Below are 15293 nucleotides of genomic sequence, written 5' to 3'. Positions count from 1 at the left end.
ATAAAGCATCATGTAAACAGATTTATGAAGATTATTATAGTATTCATGGCACAATTATGGTACACACATTATGAAAAACAAAACTGATGTCAGCGTAGGACTAGTTTTGCTATGTATTCAGAATAGGAGTTTGCACAATAGTCAAATATAAAATATTTGGTCTCTATGACAAAGCAATAGTTCAAAGCGTGTCAATTGTAGCATTAAATAAGAAGAAAGCATATAAAATGAAAGAATTGCAATGAGAAAAATGTAGATTTTACATTTGACAGAGATTATCAAGGGTTTTCTTTGCTACTTTTGTCCTAGAATGCCCTGTCATGATATTTCCAGTTAATTTCTATCCTGCAGCTAACTTTCTGTTGTATGGTATTGGCAATGTGATGAAAATGGTAACAGAGTTTCTAATATGTCTGTCAATACCAATTTTAATAAATTTTAGAAGTATTTTCATAGCATCAAAAAATTACAAGACTGTGAATGACCTTGCTGGAGGAGGTTTGGAACTTGTTTAACTTTCTAGGGGCAACCTCATATCAATTTGTGTTTTATTTCTTCCTTAATAATGTGCCCGTGAGAACAGATCTGTAACGTTGTCTTTAGACAAAAGGTTCAGTAGTTTAGTAAATAAGCCAAGTGGCACTTAAGAAAAGAGCAGGAGGGCATTTCTGTGTTCACAGATCATCATAAATCTTGTCTCCTGGGTCTTATCAAAATTTTTTGGCGTGTTTGGAGTCTAAAATATTCTTCTTTTATTCTCCTTGTGTCATTTCACCCAGCCTCACAATTCTCTCTGCTAATATAATTTCCTGAAATATTTATTTTATAGAATAAGGATTCCATTTCCAGACACTGCTGGTAAAACAAAGTTTAGGTAAAAAAAACAAATATTGAAAATATTAATACTCAAAACCCAATAAATATATACAGTATATGCAAACTCTAAAATGTATCATATATAATCTATACATGAACTTTTTAATAAGTGAAAAATGGGTTAATGAAAAACAATTATTTTGTAGATCTGAATTATCATAGGACAATGAAGAATAACGGTATTCTAGAAATAAAGCTGTTTGTGTTTGATTATTATTAATTCTATCATGAGTTTCAATTTTTTATTTAATTGTACTAAAAGAAGAAAAAATGGTAGAAATCATTAAGAACAGAAGGAGGCAGGGCTGTCTTGCAAATGTGCTCCAACTAATAAATGTTTGTACTGCCCTTAGAGATTTTTTTCCCCATATATATAGAAAATGTTCAGATTTTCATACTCAGTGATGAAGATATTAAAGTGACACTTTAATCACATTTGACTAATCATGATATTGTAACCACAGTTTGTTCTATAACACTAATCAGATAGTGTATGATTTATGTGATAGTCTCCAAGGAGTCATGCACCAATAATCCATCTATTCCAAGTTTAGTTGCCTTAAGTAGCGCTAGAACATCAGGTACATTCTGTGAAAGCATTTCATGGATAAAGACTCCATTGCTAGCAAAAATTAGTTGGTTTGTTTTCCAGGAGACTTGGTTGAATGGTGGTTAAAGCAATTGACTGCTAACCTAAAGGTCGGCAGTTTCAAACCATCAGTGGCTCCACGGGGGAAAAGATGGGGCAGTCTGCTTCCGTAGAGATTTACAGCCTTGGAAATCCTATGGGGTTGCTAAGAGTTGGAACTGACTCAGTGGCAGTTTGGTGTTTGTTTTTAATATGTTTAAAAGAATTAGTTTTAAATCAACTGCCTTGTTTCTTTTCTCATATCCCTTCCACTTCCTAAAGCAACAGGAGAGAGATTACAAACTAACCACTTGAAACATTCCTTCCCAATATAAAAGAAATCCATTAAACATTCATGTTAAAAAAAAACAAAACAAAACCACTCATTATCTGAAGATACTAGTTAACAATATATGATGATATATCTCAATCCAGAAGCCAGTTTAGTTCTTAATGGGAACACACTTGAGACTCCTTAAAAGAAGGAACAGGGCAAGGATTCCCAAAGTTTCCACCAGTATTTAATGTTTTATGAGGATATTAGACAATGTAATTTATAAGGGAAAGAAACAAAAGCGAAAGGATTAGAATATCAAAAACAAAAAAACAAATTCATTGCTGTCAAATTAATTCTAACTCATAGCTTCCCTATAGGACAGTAAAACTGCTCCATAGCCGTAGTTTTTCCGAAGCTGTAATCTTTACAGAAGCAGACTGCCACATCTTTCTCCTGTGGAGCAGGTGGTGGGTTTGAACTGCTGACCTTTTGGTTAGCAGCAGAGCACTTAACAACTGTGGCACTAGGGCTTGAAGGTAATTTTATCACTATTTTCAAAATGCGTGATTATTTATATATAAAACCCAAAAAATGAGTATAAATAATAAGAAAATTTAATAGACAGGTTATAAAATTAAAACAAAAAACAAAATCATCCATGAGTATATAACAACAAAAAGTACAAGATATATTAGGAGTGAAGACCTTATTTGTTATTGCAAAAATAAACAAAACATTTAGAAATAAATTTAACGAGAATGCCCATAACATATCTAAGAGGAAGTTGTTGTTTTTTTTTTTAACCATTAAAACACACAAAAGTATATTTTAAAAAAATGGAAGATACATCATGTTCTTAAACAAGACTAGTGAATAGGATAGATATTGTCTTTGAGATATTTAGACATTTAGTAGTGTCTTAATAGAAATGCCATCTGATTTTCTTTTTTTATGAGCTGAAGAAGTTAATTAAGAAATTTATTTGGAGGAATATAAAAGAAAGAATAGTAAGGGACACACTAAAAAAAAAAAATGAATCAAGGAGGGTTATGTAGGTGAATAAAATAAGACATTTTTTAATTCACTTTAAACAGGAGAGTATTAGTACATGAGTACACAGTACTGAAGCATAAATGTATAGAACAATGGAACAGAAAGGAAAATTCAGAAATAGATTCAAATGCATATGAAAAAACTTTTGGCTACTTAGCGCTGGTGGGTTATTCTTTAAAGACAAAAAGATTTTTCAAGAAAATTTAACACATTGGTTGGATAGATCTATCCTAATGGATTAGATATTTACACGTAAAATGTGAAATCATAAATGTACCAGAATGAAATAATAACAGGCTCATTTTATTGGTATTAAAAATGTTGTAAACTGATTAAGATTTTATTAATTTATAAATTGAATTGTTAAACATATTAAATCCATTGAAGATCTTCTTTATATACAGAAACATGTTATTTTTCCATGATTAAAAAATAATTTTTATATACTGTGAAATTTTGTCATTTAGTCATATAGGTTTTACACAACTTTTTATTAATCTTTGTTATTTTATAATATTTTATTATTAGTCACAGAATTATTAACTAGTATAAGTTGTAGTTAGTTTTTGCTGGCATGTGGGAAAGTTATTTTTAATAATAGCTCATTATGAGTCAGCAATTTCTAATCAGCCACATTATTAAGCTTTTATTGATTCTAATAAGTTTTTAAATGATACATAAAAATGTTAACTTTATTTTTTCTTAGATACTCCTCTAATTTGTGTGTATAGTGCAATGTCGGTATCCAGAATGTTCAGAATAATTTGAAAAAAATATTGGTCCTAGTAAATGTCCTTCCTTGCTCCCAAACTTTGGACTTTAAAACGATAAGTGTTTATTTAAGATAGTGTTTTTCATTGTGTAAAGAAAGTATAGGGAAGGCTTAAAATAACTTACTGGGAAAACCTCCATCAGATACATATACTTCAGTATGGCTTATAAAACCCTACATATGTTGGTCCCTCTCATACTTTCAAACTTCATCCGGTACCATGTTATTTGCTTGTTTATCACTACTCAAAACATCCAGGCTTTTTTCTATTTCTCAACAACATAGCAGCTTGCCTTGCAATTGTTATTTAGTAGACATATATTATTAATATTGACCTAATTGAGGAAATAAAAAAAAGATTTCTTCACAGGGATTTCTGCTTCTCGTCATTCAGCCAATGCCTTCTTTTTAGTTAGAAAGATTTTAAACACCCAAAATTTATAGCCTACCCTGTTACTCTGTCTCATCACTTCATCACTTCAGGGCACAATGACTATGTAAATTATCTTGTTTATTCGTTACTTAAATTAATAAAATCGATTTTGTCTGGCCCTAAATTTACCAAATGTTTCCTTCTTAATTTAACCCCACAGGTATTGTGGTGAGTCAAAAAACTATGAGAAACTGAGAAAAAATCACAGCCTACACGTGGATTGTTTACAGAAAAAACCTAAGACTAGACAAGAGATTTTGGGAAAAGAGTAGACCTGCCAAAATATTAGCTTGCACTACTAAAATTTATTAGTGTAAATCATATACTCTATGGTTTATTTGCTCACTTAATATTACTATACATCAGTTTTAATTTAATAAATATATTTATTTAAAAAATTGTTAAACTTCACTATAATTCAGATAACTTTCATTATCATTTCTTTCTTTGACATGTCATTTGTCCCACACTACAGTGAGCTTTTCTTCCTCAGTCTATTTTTTAAAATAAACCTGATATTTTAGAACCGTTTTAGATTTACGAAGAAGTTACAAAGATAGTACAGAATTCTAATACATCTCACACTCAGTTCTCCCTGTTATGAACATCTTATATTGTTGTTATTGATGTTAGGTGTCATCAAGTCAGTTCCAACTCACAGTGACCCTATGTACAACAGAAAGAAGTGCTGCCCGGCCCTGCACCATCCTCACAATCATTCTTATGCTTGAACCCATTGTTTCAGCCACTGTGTCCATCTATCTTGTTGAGGGTCTTCCTCTCTTTCACTGACCCTCTATTTTACCAAGCATGATGTCCTTCTCCGTGGACGAGTCCCTCCTGACAACATGTCCAAAGTACATGAGATGAAGTCTCGCCATCCTCACTTCTAAGGAGCTTTCTGGCTGTACTTCTTCCAAGAAAGATTGGTTAGTTCTTCTGGCAGTCCGTGGTATATTCGATATTCTTCACCAACACCATAATTCAAAGAAATCAATTCTTCTTCTCTCTTCCTTATTCATTGTCCAGTTTTCGAATGAATATGAGGAGATTGAAAAAATACCATGGCTTTGGTCAGGCATACTTTAGCCCTCAAAATGATGTGTTAACTTTTTGACACTTGAAAGAGGTCTTCTGCAGCAGGTTTGCCCAATACATCATTTGATTTCTTGACTACTGCTTTCATGGGCGTTGATTGTGTAGTAAGATGAAGTCCTTGACAACTTCAATATTTTCTATATTTATCATGGCGTTGCTTATTGACCCAGTTGTGAGGATTTTTGTTTTCTTTATGTTGAGGTGTAATCCATACTGAAGGCTGTGGTCTTTGATCTTCATCAGTAATTGTTTTAAGTCCTCTTCACTTTCAGTAAGCAAGGTTGTGTCATCCGCTTATCTCAGGTTATTAATGAGTCTCCCTCCAATCCTGATGTCATGGTTTTCTACATATCGTCCACCTTCTCAGATTATTTGCTTAGCATACAGATTGAATAAATATGGTGAAAGGATACAACCCTAACATATACTTTTCCTGTTGTTAAATCACGCAGTATCCCCTTGTTCTGTTTGAATGACTGCCTCTTCATCTAAGTATAGGTTCTGCCTGAGCACAATTAAGTGTTCTGGAATTCCCATTCTTCATAATGTTATCTATAATTTATTATGATCCACACAGTCCAGTGCCTTTGCATAGTCAATAAGACACAGGTAAACATCCTTCTGGTATTCCCTGCTTTCAGCCAGGATCCATCTGACATCAGCAAAGATATTCCTCATTCCGTGTCCTCTTCTGAATCTGGTCTGAAGTTCCCGTCGATGTACTCCTGCAACCATTTTTTAATTGTCTTCAACAAAATTTTACTTGTGTGTGATATTAATTAGTATGGTACATTTGTTATAATAAATAAACAAAAACTGACACATTTTTAAAACTGATGTCCATACTTAATTTAGCTTTCCTTAATCTTGAAAGTCCATTTTCTGTTCCAGTATCCCATTCAGCTTATATTACATATAGTCTTTATGTCTGCTTAGGCTTTTCTTAGCTATTACAGTTTCGCAGACTTTCCTTGTTTTTAATGACTTAACACTTGTGAGGATTACTGGTAAGGTATTTTGTAGAATGTCCTATTGGGATTTATCTGATGTTTTTCTCTGGATTAGACTTGGGTTATTAGTTTTGGGAAAGTAAATCACAGAAATAAAGTGTCATTTCATCAAATCATATCAAGGGTACATTCAATTAATGTGATGTTATCAATGCTGATGTTAACCTTGATCAGCTGGTTGAGATAGCGTTTGAAAGATTTCTCTCCTAAAAAGTTACTCTTTTTTCCTCTTTTCCATACTTTACTCTTTGGAAGGAAGTCACTATGCACAGCCCACACTTAAAAATGGGGAATTATGCTTCACTTCCTTAAGTATGTAGTATCAACATAAATTATTTTGAATTCTTCTGCACAGGAGATTTTTCTCTTTACCTTTATTTATTTATTTATTTAATCATTTATTTGTATCAGTGTGGACTCGTGAATGTTTATTTTATACTTTGAGCCTTAATTCAATACTATTTATTTATTTTTGCCTAAGTTGTTCCAGCTTTGGCCACTAGGAGCTCTTTTTGGTTCCTGTATCCCTTTGATATACTCATATCATTGTGTGTGGGTTTTGTGTTTTTTTGTTTGTGAATAATCCTTAATCTCTGGCACTACAAGGTACTCCATGCTCATCTTATACATTTCCTGCCCCAGTCCTAGAATCAGCCATTCCTGCAAGTAGCCATGGTTTCTTTTACTGAAAAACGGAATTGGAAACCCAGATCTGGGCGTCATATGTGCTCATTACTGATGGGGTGTCTTTGCTTCTTTGGCCCTCTCAAGTGACAGAGCAAGGGAATATTCATGTGCATAATAACCTGCAAATGTATACACAACTATAAATATTTCTGAATATAACAATTTTTAAATATCTGTTAAGCTAAATTTGAGTTGATCAGATGTCTCTAATCCATTACCACATAGATCATTCTAGCCTCCTCCCTTTGCTTACCTTCAGCTTCCCAATCCAACCGTTAGAAATCTGGCTCATATCATCTACCATTTATTCAAGTAATTGTTCAATACCAGTATACATGTATAGAAGATTCAGAATATTTAACTCATACTCCCATGAGCGGAGGGGTTTAAATGACTTTATCAAGAAAAGCACAATGCTTATGCACAGTTTCTTTTGCCTTTGGTATAATACCTGTTGCCGTTGAGTCAATTCCAACTCTTAAGGACCCTATAGGACAGAGTAGAACTGCCCCATAGGATTTCCAAGGAGCAGCTGGTGGGTTCGAACTGCCGACCTTTTGATTAGTGGCTGAGCTCTTAACCACTACACCACCAGGGCTCCTTTAGTATAATAGACTGTACTGATTTCCAAAGGTACTTCTTAGGACAGCTTTTTCCCCCTCCTCCTATCCCGTTGGATGAGGTTGCTGTAGCATAGATTACTTTGTCATATTCTGCATTACATCCTATAATTTGCTGCCCTCCTAAATGAGTTGTTTTCATTTGCATACATTAAGGTCCACTTTTTGTGCTGTAAAGTTGTGTAGGTTTTAAAAAATGCACAGTGTAGTGTATCACAACTACAGTATCTATAGAATAGTCTCACCACCATAAAACATCCCTTGTGCCTCTCTTTTCTCTGAACCCCTGATATTTTCACTGTCAGTATAATTTTGCCTTTTCTGGAATTGGAATAATACCACATGTAGCCTCTTCTGACTGGCTTCTTTCAATTTAAAGCGTGCATTTAAGATTCATCCATGTATTTTCATGACTTGATAGTTCATTTTTTTAAATCACTCAATAATATCACATTATATCCATGTAGCACAGTTTGTTTCTCCATTTTTCTGTTGAAGGACATATTGGATGCTTCCAGATTTTGGCAACTGTGAGTAAAACTGTTATGAACATTCATGTGCAGATTTTTGTGTGGACAAAGTTTTGAAATGAGTTGTTTAAATACCTAGGAACATGATTGCAGGATTGTATTTTAAGACTATATTTAGCTTTGTAAGAAATTGTCAAACTCTTTTTCAGAGTGTCTATATCATTTTATACTCCCACCAACAATGAATGAGAGTTCCTGTGGCTCCACATCCTTGTCAGCAATTGGTATTGCCAAATTTTTGTTGTATTTTGCTTTACCCATTCTAATTGGTATATACCCTTTGTCATCAAGTGAATTCCAACTCATGGCAACCCCATGCATAACAGAATAGAACAATTCCATAGGCTCTTCTTGGTTGTAATCTTTTATCAAAACAGATTGCTAGACCTTTCTTCTGCGGTGCTTCTTTTAAAGATTTATGTACACATTTATAAAAAATAATATATTGGCATTTTGCTTCCTGCCTTTTCCTTTATAAACCATACAATATACAAACCATACTATTATTTTAAGAATATCACTGACAAGGATTATAAACTTGTCCATTTTTTAAATTTGTGTTGTAATCTCAAAAATATTGTTCAAACCCCTCCCATGCTGTTCAAGCCCCATATATGATCCAGCTGGGTTTCCCAGAATAAGAGATCAGATAATGATTTTGTATTAAAGACCCAGCTAAGAATGAAGTTTTAATGTGGTGGGTCTTTCTCTTCTCCCAATATTTCTGAGAAGCTTATAGTGGTAGATCACAGGATTGAACATTTCAACCGTTCCCTTCCAGTAGACCCTACTAACAACAAGCACCTTAAGGGCTTGTCATGGATTGAATTGTGTCCTCCAAAAATATGTGTCTGCTTGGCTAGACCACGATTCCCAATATTGTGTGATTGTCCACCGTTTGTCATCTGATATAATTTTCCTATGTGTTGTAAATCCTGCCTCTATGATATTAATGAGGTGGGATTAGCAGTAGTTATGTTAATGAGGCAGGCCTCAATCTACAAGATTAGGTTGTGTCTTAAACCAATCTCTTTCAAGATATAAAAGAGAGAAGCAAGCAGAGAAACAGGAGAACTTCATACCACCAAGAAACAAGAGCCAGGAGAACAGCGTGTCTTTTGGACCCAGCGTCCCTGTGATGAGAAGCTCCTCAACCGGGGGGGGACTGATGACAAGGACCTTCCTCTAGAGCCAACAGAGAAACAAAGCCTCACCCTGGGGCTGACACCCTGATTTTGGACTTCTAGCTTCCACATTGTGAGAGAATACATTTGTTTGTTAAAGCCATCTACTTGTGGTATTTCTGTCAAAGCAGCATTAGATAATCAAGACAGGACTTGTCAGCCAAAACCGTAAATATCTTCTCAACACAGGACTCCAGAAAGAATATAAGTTCTGTAGTGATTGGAATAGCTCCTTTCCCATCTTAGCTACCCTATAAATACCAATTGGCATAAAATGTACTTTATATAAAATCTCTACTTTCCTTTGAACGGTCTTTACCCTAATAATAAAATATTTTTATTTTAAATCTCATACTTAATTTTGAATCTCATACCTAATGTTACCTATGCTGCACATCTACATCTAAAGTCTTCATCCAGTCATGCTTAGTCATGGCAAGATTGTGTTATCTATTGCCTGCTCCAGTTAAATCTCCAATTTTTCAATGCTTACTGTCCACAAAGAAAAAAAAAAAGTATTTGTATATGAATCTGTGTTGACAAGCCATTGCATTATTCTTTACAAGGATATTATTTTCTGTTTTTGAGAAATTCTAGCTGTTCTCATTTTCGTGTTCAATGTCGAACAGAGTCTTGGTTCTTTATTCCCAGAAGTTAGAACATTTTGTAAATTCAACTTCCAATTTCATTGGTTTATCTTTTTTTTTTTTAATCCTGAATGAGCTATCCTTAGCCCCCATATAGCTTTTATAATTTTTATAATTTCTTTTTTATGAATGTCTGCTTAAGCAACATTGTTTTCATCATTTTATTTTAATAATGTCCTTTCCTCTCTAGGTCTTTTCTGAATCTAAAAAAGCTATGCAGTTTCTTGTTTTAGCCAACTATGCTTATAGTTGATGTCCTGATGTTTTTATTCTGAGTTCTACTACAATGAAGGAAAGCAATAATTGCATATCATGTTAGGATGACGCTTTGGTATTTTTGAAATATTTTCACTGACACTTTCACAACAATTTGGGTAGGTAAGTGTCTTCACACCCTTTTTTCTATAGTTTTTCCAACATCATAAGCAAGATCTAGAAAGATTAGATGACATTCCCATGGCCTCATACACTAGAAGTGTGATATTCGACTCCCTATCTAATATGTTTTCCACCCAACCAACTCTGTCATCTTTTTAAAAGTTACATAAATACATTATAGTCAGAAGCACCATGCTGTCCCTCTGCAGCAAGGATCAGAAAAACTAAGTCAAACAGTCAATCCTGAAAACCTAAGCATCAAATGAAGACATAAAGAACTCAGCCAAGCACCTAATGGAATAAGAAACTGATCAAGAACAGAGTGCAAGGAGAGATACATGCAGAGGTCCCCTATCAGCTACCACAGCACAGATTCACCATCGTGGACTCCTATCGGAGATCAGCCAACAGGAGGTACGAGAAAGCAGCTTCATGGAACTTCCAGTAGGACACAGAACAACAGGTAACCCACGATATAGGCTTTCCCACCCCCGCACCCTTCTTCACCCCTGCTTAGCCTCCTATGCTTCCTGCAGCCACAGCCTGTTGGCTGGGAAGCACGAGCTTCCCCCCAGTGCCGCTTGCATTCCACCCGCCCTCACTAGCCAGCTCCCGGAGTGCTATTTGTTAGCTTCTGGGGGTGCTTTTTTCCGCTTCTTTAGATTTCTTCCTTACCTTTCACCACCTCCCACTCCTTTCTCCCTAATACCTGGCTCCGTGCGCCATCTTTGCTTTTTCCTGAAAGGTTACAAAACACCGCTGGACTGTGAAACTGCTTCCCGGCCCCTGCTGCCATGCTGGTGCGACCCCCAGGGATTTTTTGTTTGCTTGTTTGCTCTGATTTGTTCTGTTTTGATTTGTTTTTTTTTTTTTTATTTTTTCCAATTTACGTATTCTTTTTTTATCCCCCCCCCCCTTTTTTTTTAATTGTACTTTAGGTGAAGGTTTGCAGGACAAATTGTTTCTCATGAAACAGTCAGTACACATACTGATTTATGACATTGGTTAACAACGCCAGGACATGTCAACCCTCTCCCTTCTTGACCTTTTTTTTTTGGTGAAAATATATATAGCCAAAGATACGCCATTTCAAAAATTTCTACATGCACAATTCAGTGACATCAGTTACGTTCTTCTAGTTGTGCTGCTATTCTCACTTTAGATGAAGTTTTACAGAACAAAATAGTTTCTCATTAAACAGTACACATGTTGCCCTATGACAATGGTTAACAATCCCACTACACATCAACACTGTCCTTACTCAAACTTGGGTTCCCTATCACCCCCTTTCCTGTCCCCTACTGCCTTATAGTCCTTGTTCCTGGACTGCTGTGCCTCATTGGTCCTGTTTTGTTTTATGGGGCTGTCCAATCCCCGGTTGAATGGTGAACCTTGGAAGTGACTTCATCACTGAGCTAAAAGGGTGTCTGGGGACCATACTGTCGTGGTTTCTACAGACTCTTTCAGGGCAGTAAATCTGGTCTTTTTTGTGTGTGTTAGAATTTTGTTCTATATCCTTCTCCAGCTCTGTCCAGAACCCTCTGTTGTGATCCTGGTCAGAGCAATGAGCAGTGGTAGCCAGGCACCATCTAGCTGTACTGGACTCGGTCTGGTGGAGGCCTTGGTAGTTACGGTATATTAGTCCTTTGGACTAATCTTTTCCCTGTATCCTGTTCTCTTCATTCTTCCTTGCTCCCGAAGGGGTGAGACCAGTGGAGTATCTTAGATGGCTGCTCACAGGCTTTCAAGAACCCAGACACTGCTCACCAAGGTAGAATGTAGAACATTGTCTTTATAAACTGTGTTATGCCAATCGAGCTAGATGTTCCCTGAGATCATGGTCCCCACAGCCCTCCGCCTGGCAATTCAGTCCCTCAGGGAGTTTGGAAGTGTCTATGGAGCTTCCATGATCTTTCCTTGTACAAGTTGTGCTGGCTTCCCCAGTAATGTGTACTGTCTTACCCTTCACCAAAGTTACCACTTATCTATTTAGTCCCCCCCATCCCTCATAACCAACAAAGATTATTTCTTTTTGTGTGTAAACTTTAACATGAGTTATACAGTAGAGGTGTCATACAATATTTGTCCACCTGTAATTGACTTATTTCACTCAGCATAATGCCCTCCAGTTTCATCCATGTTACAAGATGGTTCACAGATTCATCGTTGTTCTTTCTCGTTGCATAGTACTCCATTGAGTGTATGTACCATAGTTTGTTTATCCATTCATCTGTTGATGGGCATCTAGGTTGTTTCCATCCTTTTGCTATTGTGAACAGTGCTGCAATGAACATGGGTGTGCATATGCTGAGTGAAATAAGTCAGTCAAAAAGGACAAATATTGTATCAGACATTTATTGTAAAAACCCATGTAAAAGTTACACACAAAAACCAACAATCTTTGTTGGTTACCAGGTATGGGAGGGGTGGGGGGAAATACTAAATAGGCAATAAATAAGTGGTATCTTTGGTGAAAGTGAGACAGTACACAATACTCGGGAAACCAGCACAACTTGTACAAGGAAAGGTCATGGAAGCTCCATAGACACATCCAAACTCCCTAAGGAACTGAACTTCCAGGCGGAGGGCTGTGGGGACCATGGTCTCGGGGAACATCTAGCTCGATTGGCATAACACAGTTTATAAAGACAATGTTCTACATTCTACCTTGGTGAGTAGCATCTGGGGTCTTAAAAGCCTGTGAGCAGCCATCTAAGATACTCCACTGGTCTCACCCCTTTGGGAGCAAGGGAGAATGAAGAGAACAGGATACAAGGAAAAGATTAGTCCAAAGGACTAATGGACCACAGCTACCAAGGCCTCCACCAGACTGAGTCCAGTATAGCTAGATTGTGCCCAGCTACCACCACTGACTGCTCTGACTGGGATCACAATAGAGGGTCCTGGACAGAGCTGGAAAAGGATGTAGAACAGAATTCTAACTCACAAAAAAAGACCAGATTTACTAGCCTGACAGACTGGAGAAACCCCGAGAGTATGGCCCCCAAACACCCTTTTAGCTCAGTGGTGAAGCCCCTCCTGAAGTTCACCATTCAGCCGGGCATTGGACAGCCCCATAAAACAAAAAAAATCTAATGAGGGACAGTAGTCCAGGGACAAGGACTATAAGGCAGGAGGGGACAAAAAAGTTGGTGATAGGGAACCCAAGGTTGAGAAAGGACAGTGTTGACATGTCATGGGGTTGTTAACCATTGCATTGGGCAATATGTATACTGTTTAATGAGAAACTATTTGTTCTGCAAACCTTCATCAAAGGTACAAAAAAAAAAAAAAAAAAGAGAGAGAGAATTATCTATGTAAGATCAAATTGACAACAGCAACTCAAAAGGTTTGATGGGAAGCCTAGGGGACAGTGAGATGAAGATAATCGTGATGGAATAATTTGGAAAAGAATAGTGAGAATAGTAGCACAACTTGAAGAATGTAATCGCTGTCACTGAATTGCACATGTAGAAACTTTCGAAATGGTGTATCTTTGGTTATGTATATTTCACCAAAAAAGGTCCTCAAGGTCAACAAGGGAGAGTGTTGACATGTCGTGGGGTTGTAACCAATGTCATAAACCAATATGTGTACCAACTGTTTAATGAGAAACTATTTGTTCTGTAAACCTTCATCTAAAGTATGATAAAAAAAAATTTTTTTTTAAAGTTACAGTAATACAGAAAGACTTTCACATAATTGGTCTAGACTGATGTCAAGATTGTTTTCAATCTCAGATGATATAATCATAATCATGTCTACATAAAATGAGCAAAAGATGCTTGGAATTATTATTATTTCACTTGTTTCTTCTTTCTTTTTCTCAGGCTTTCTCAACGTTCCTTCTACTCATTTCCCTTTCTCTTTCAGGAGCCAGGGGAGAAAACCATGACAATCAAGGGGCTGTCGTTAGACTCCTCAAACTGCTTTTATTCCACGTGGAGTCATGGATACTCAGTTTCAAACAATGGCCATGACTTTGTTGGTGTTTTGACAAGTACATTTGATGGAATTTTGATCTGCTTTTTTATAGTGATTATAATATGTGTAGGGTGCACTACCCTGGAATCCTGAGCATGATTTCTCAGCTATATATGACATTTTTCATCTGTTAGATGGCAACAACTTATTATATTTGTAAAAATTTAGGATGATAGTACGGTGGACAATGTGAAAGTTTCATGTTTGTACATTTGAGAGAAAGGACATACTGTTAGAAGTCCCTTAAATAGCATAAATGATATTACATTTACATGTTTTTTAGGCTCAGCTTTTCCCAGAATATTAATAAATATTATAGTTTTGATGACTTATTCAAAATACAACAATATGAAAGGCAATCATATCATTGCTCATGCATGTGGATTTATAGATGACTTGCCTTTTTGCATTTTTATTAGCTAATTTTTTTTTTGTTTTGTGTATATAAGAAAGAGTAGATTAATAATCCTATAAACAGAAAACACAGATAGCAAAATTTACACAAATCAGAGAGTTACTGTAAATTGAATTGCATAGGACAAACCCTTTCAGACTAAAGAATTTTGTTAATTAGCTAGCCAACGAAATTTGAATTGTTATGAGCAAAACAAGTGCCAATGTCTGTTGCACAATGTCAGATCTATAGAAAAAATATACTTTTTTACAATTTCAGTTGGTTGCTGCTTAAAAAAATTTACATTAAGTTTTTAAAATCTGACAATGAGAATGAATTTTGCAATAACTTTCCATTTTTATGTTAATAAAAAATAAGACAAATGTAGCTTCATTCTCAAGGCATACTTAGTTCATAATTATGACTATATCCAGGTCATAATTTTCTCTGTAGATTTTCCTGACAAAAAGACTAACAGGTCAGCTTCTAGGTATATTATACATTTCAAGTCTCTCTCACTGAATACAGATATGCCAAAGGAAATCACTTTGCACTCATAAAATATACACATTTTAAACAAAGTATGATGTTTATAATATGGACGAAAGTTGTGTAAATGGGTTGTCATTCATATTTAAAGCCTATATACCCAGCAAAACTATCTCTCAAATATGATGGTGAAATTAGGGCATTTCCAGATAAACAGAAGTTCAGGGAATTTG

The sequence above is a fragment of the Trichechus manatus genome, unplaced genomic scaffold (assembly GCF_000243295.1).
Source record: "Trichechus manatus latirostris isolate Lorelei unplaced genomic scaffold, TriManLat1.0 scaffold00032, whole genome shotgun sequence".
Lineage (NCBI taxonomy): Eukaryota > Metazoa > Chordata > Mammalia > Sirenia > Trichechidae > Trichechus > Trichechus manatus.
The sequence above is the reverse complement of the archived record's forward strand: the minus strand, read 5'-3'. Positions refer to the sequence as shown.